We start from the raw sequence: 5,513 nt of genomic DNA, 5'->3' as shown, positions 1-5,513 counted from the left end.
AAGAACTTATGCTTATCAAAGGGTGAGTTGACTGGACAATAGCAATTCAGAAAAGGAAAGGAAAAAAAAAAAGTATCAAAGGAAAAAGGACTTGAGTCCAGCCTCAATGGATTTGTAGGACTTAGTGGAAGAGGTCAGTTAGTGGGAGGTCATCCCAGGCTAGGAAAAGTAGGAAAGCCAAGATGTAAAAGTGGGTAGGTACTAGACTCTTAAAGGAATAATGTGTTTGCAAAACAATATGTAAACAGATGGTTATTCATGTAGCAAAAATTCACCACAGGCGTCTCTTTAATAAAATAAAACCAATTGCTAGTGTTGTTTTAGGGAGTTGGAAATCTGCACTCCATCTTTTAGGTCTCACAGCATGAAGGTGCCTCTGAGACACTGCATTCAGTGCCGAGTGGCAAGGAATGCTTCCGAATTTTAATACACATGAGGCATCTGGGCGCCCTGTCACCATGCAAGTTCTGCTTCAGGAGATGAGGGGAAGATCCTGAAATCTACATTTCTATCCACATCCCAGATGACATGGATGCTGCTGGCCCATGGATCATACCTTGAGTAGCAAAGTACTAGTACATTGCTCACTTTGTTGAGTAATTCCTATTTACCATCACAGATTTCTCATGAAACATACTAGATGATAGAATTGGTGTGAGAAATGATTCTATCTTGTAAAATGTGTACAATGATAGCTATATAATCAACTTTTCAAAAACACATGTATACAATAATAACTATACAATCGATGTTTTTGATGGCGGTTTACCATCAAATATAGAGTTTCATCAGCACAGCAATAAAGAATTTTTCCATGGGCCAAATCTAAGTCATCACCTGTCTTATAAAGTTTTACTGGGACACAGGTACACCCATTCATTTACACATTGCTTATGGCTGCTTTTATTCTTCTTTGTCAGAGTTCATTAGTTGCTACAGAGACCATAGGGCCCTCAAAACCTGACTCTTTCCAGAAAAAGTGTGCTGACCCCTGGCTGATAAGATTGAGAGCTTTTTAAAAACATATATGAATTTTAAAAATCATACTAGGCTGCTGGCCCTGATCGCCCCCTGCCTCCTGCAAGTCCCACACTGGGGATTGAGCCCCCAACCCGGGCATGTGCCCTGACTGAAAATCAAACCATGACCTCCTGGTCTGTAGGTTGACGCTCAACCACTGAGCCACGATGGGCAAGAACATAACTTTTTAGTATCTTGCTGGCTCTGAACTTAGGCACCTAAGCTGCCCGTTAAGCTTTCTGCTTTGAAAACCCAGTATCTTTCCCAGAATACTGCTTTGAAGAAGCACAAGGTTCTCCCAAATTTTCTCGACAAGAAAGAGACTGGGCTCACTCAGGAAACCCTCCCATCATGTGGCAGGTGTGGGAGATCTTGAAAGATCTGAATCAGGAGGGTTCCATGAAACTCTCAGCAAAAGTGCAAAAATCCCCACAATGCATTTACATCCCCAATGTGAAGTATAACCTGTTTATAACTGTGGTGCTGGATCAGGCGGAAACCCAGGCAAAGGCGACCTTACACTGCAGGTGCATGGATGCTCTCACTCATCCTTGAACCCAGACCAGACTATGTGCTCTGGCCCATCTGTCTTGATAAAAACTCAATCCTCCCGAGAACGCTTATTTCAGATTAGATAGTGTCTATTCTAAACTTGGCATAGAATTAGAAGAGCTCAAAAAACACAGGAAGCAAACTCCTGCCCAACAGCCTGGGGAGTTTGAACTCTCCCAGAAAAGAGGCATTTGTCTAGACTAGCCTGTGGCATTGGCCTAGATTGATGGACAGTGGAGATCAAATGAAAATTAGGAAGGATGCATGTTAAGAAGGGATGGAGGCAAAAGTAAGGTTCCCCTAAGAGTTTGGTACAAGGAAAAGTAGAGGCCTCCTGAGTTAAACTATAAAGTCAACAAACAATAAATCAGAGTCAAAATATGAGTAGTCATGTCAAAGATTCAGAAGAGCTCTTCCAGGCCTCTAAGACTTGACTCTAACCCAGATGAAATTATTAGCACATTGTTTCTGGCAACAGATGGGCCGTTCATAAATAGAAGTAGACAGGGAGAGGTGTGGGGGTTAATACTGGTGATGCCTGTATTTGTCCAAACTGGAGAAGAAGGTACATAGGAAAAGGGCTTAGCTCATCTTTTTTGAGGGACTACTACTGCCTTTCCCCCTCCTTTCTTACTTTCCTCCCTCCCTCTCTCTCTCTCTCTCTCTCTCTCTCTCTCTCTCTCTTCTCTCTCTCCTTTCCTTTCTCCTTTCCACAAATATATATATAAGTAGTCTGTTCTGTATCAGGACCTATGCTACAGAAGCTGGGAACACAATGCTGAAAAAAAAAATGAACAGTCTGCTCTCAGGAAGCTTAGATGTCTCATGATAAAGAAAGGAATTAACAAAATAATAGTACATATCCTATATAATAAAGAGGTAATATGCAAATTGACCATCACCCCAACACACAAGATGGCCGCCCCCATGTGGTCAAAGATGGCCACCCAGATGTGGACACAAGATGGCCACCAGAAGATGGCCAGCAGAGGAGGGCAGTTGTGGGTGACCAGGCCATCAGGGGAGAACAGTTAGGGGTGACCAGGCCAGCAGGGGAGGGCAGTTAGGGGTGACCGGGCCAGCAGGGGAGGGCATTTAGGGGCAATTGGGCCGGCAGGGGAGCAGTTAGGCGTCAATCAGGCTGGCAGGGGAGTGGTTAGAGGTTGATCAGGCTGGCAGGCAGAAGCAGTTATGGGAAATCAGGCAGGCAGGTGAGCAGTTGGGAGCCAGCATTCCTCGATTGTGAGAGGGATGTCCCAGATTGGAGAGGGTGCAGGCTGGGCTGAGGAACACACACCCCTCCACCACATGCACGAATTTCATGCACCGGGCCTCTAGTATATCTATAATTGTAATAAGCAATACTCATGATAAATGTTAAGAAGCAATAGATAAAGCACAACCCTACCTCAGGGCCTTTGCACTTGTTCCTTCTATCTGGAAGCATCCTCCTTCAGGTATTTTATTGATTGATTGATTGATTGATTGATTATTTTTATTTATTTACTTACTTACTTACTTACTTACTAGGGGCCCAGTGCACAAATTCATGCACCTTGAAAGGAACTGTGGGCTGCAAGGCTGTGGTGGGCACAGACATGGATCTTGGCCCATCCTCTGCACCCCCACCTGGCCCCTCCTGCCACAGCCCCTGGCCCCCTGTCTGCCAGCAGCCCCACTCCCGCTGCTACCGCTCCCACATGCTGGCAGCAACAGCCCCGCTCACACCCACTGACAGCGCAGAGTGATTGGGGCTGGCGCCAGCAGCGGGTGGGAGTGGTGGCTGCTGCCCTGATTGCCCCTCAGGAGCAGGGGGAGGTTGAGAAGCCCTCAGGGGTGATCGGGGCCAGCAGCCACTGCTCGCACCCGCTGATGGCACCAAGCAATCAGGACCAGCACTGGGCACCAGCAGCAGGTGTGAGCGGCAGTTCTGGAGCTAGTAGCATGTGGGAGCACCAGACAGGACCACGATGAGTGTGAGCAAAGAATTTTTAGTAATCAGGCTCACCCGATGACAGCAACTGGCACCCTGCCTTGGTCTGGCGCCCCTGTTCACCTGCTCCATCCTGCCGCGGCTGACACCCACCATGTTCCGCATGCACCCCCTGGTGGTCAGCGCATGTCATAGCAACTGGTTGTTCGGTTGTTCCACTGTTCGATCTATTTGCATATTAGAGTTTTATATATATAGATTATTTTTTTGTTAATCCTCACCTACGGATATTTTTCCATTGACTTTTAGAGAGAGAGGAAGGAAAGGGGGAAAGACAGAGAGAGAGAAACATCGATGTAAGAGAAACACATTGATTGGTTGCTTCTGCACAGCCTGACCAGGGCCGTTGATGAGAATCAAACCCTGGACCCTTCAGTCCCTGGGCCGATGGTCTATCCACTGAGCCAAACTGGCTAGCGCTCCCTTCAGATATTTTAAAGTTCTCTCCTCACTTCCTTCAAGTCTCTGCTCAAACATCATTCTATCTGAGACACTCCCTGATAACCTTGCCTATGAAACAGCAACTTCCCCTCCCCCATTTCCCTATGCCTTATGCCTCTTATGTTTTCTCCATCATACTTATCAATTTCAGGTATTATATATGTAAATGTGTGTGCATATAAATATGTATGGTGCACGTTTTCTTTTGGTCCTTGTCTCTCTTCATAGAGGCTAGCATGTGAGCCTCCTGGGGACATGGGCTTTATTTTGCTAACTGCTCTGCCATATCACCAGCATTTATACTAGGCACTAATACATGTCTATTACAAAATGAATAAAACTACAGGTCATCTGAGAGTATGTATTACACACATAAAAAAAAAGAAAGAAAAAGAATAGATGGTACCCAAATGAAATGTTATGATCCTAAAGCCCTACTTCTCCAATGACTGGTAGCGTGCATTGCCACGTTTAACCAACTGGCAGGGAAGATCCCCAGATGCAAGCCAAAGTGCAGCTTCATCACCCCCTCTCTGGACCCATCGGGCCCATCATGAGATGCCCCATGAAGTGGTACCACAGCAAAGTGGGAGCAGGCAGGGGCTTTAGCTTGGAGGAGTTAAGGGAGCAGGCATCCACAGAAAGGTAGCCCACCCACTGGGATCTCAATGGATCCGAGAAGGTGGCACAAGTCCATCGAGTCTCTGCAGGCCCAGGTGCAGTGGCTGAAGGAGCTCCAAGCTCATACTCTTCCCCAGGGAAGCCCTTGGCCCCCACGAAAGTAGACAGTTCTGCTGATGAACTCAACTTGGCCAACCAGCCGGCAGGACCAGTTAGGCCCACATGGAATGTCTTCAAAGAGAAAGCCAGGGTCATCACAGAGGAGGAGAAGAACTTCAAGGCGTCTTCCAATCTTCACATGGCCTATGCCAATGCCCGACTCGTTGGCATCTGGGCAAAAAGAGTCAAGTACGCTGCAGAACAGTCTGTTGAAAAGAAAAAATAGAGTGATGTTGGCAACTTGTAAAAAAAAAAAAAGAATAGTAGGAGTTAACTGTTTCCACCTACCCTTTATTCTCTCCTGGTCAGACGATGTGCTTCCTTGATGTCATTCAGCGTTCTTCACCCAGGCTTAAGTTCCCCATTTATTTCTTGAACTTTCTGGTAGAGAGCACTTGTTTATTCCTTTTCTGTTGTCCTATTTTATCTCCTTACATTGACTATCTCTTCATCTTTATATGATAAATGGGTCCTGGAACAAATTAAACCTGAGACATCACTGGAGGCAAAAAATGACAAAACCAAAGCTTATCCTACTTTGGGCACACCATGAGAAGTCAGGGCTTCTTGGAAAAGACAATAATGCTGGGAACAATAGAAGGCAGCAGGAAAAGAAGAAGACCCACTATGAGATGGACTGACCCCATAAAGAAGCCCTAGGCATGAGCCTACAGGGCTGAGGCCATCACTCACTCACAGAGTCTCCGGAGTCAGAGCAGACTCAGTA

The 5,513-nt window shown here is 46.1% G+C and overlaps 1 pseudogene; it reads left to right on the top strand.

The window, feature by feature from the left end:
• The first annotated feature begins 4,505 nt into the window (after positions 1-4,505).
• On the top strand, positions 4,506-5,012 carry LOC103292779 (60S ribosomal protein L13-like; annotated as a pseudogene).
• Positions 5,013-5,513: the final 501 nt, after the last annotated feature.

This window comes from Eptesicus fuscus, chromosome 13 (genome assembly GCF_027574615.1).
Source record: "Eptesicus fuscus isolate TK198812 chromosome 13, DD_ASM_mEF_20220401, whole genome shotgun sequence".
Lineage (NCBI taxonomy): Eukaryota > Metazoa > Chordata > Mammalia > Chiroptera > Vespertilionidae > Eptesicus > Eptesicus fuscus.
This window is presented reverse-complemented; position numbering and strand designations above follow the sequence as displayed.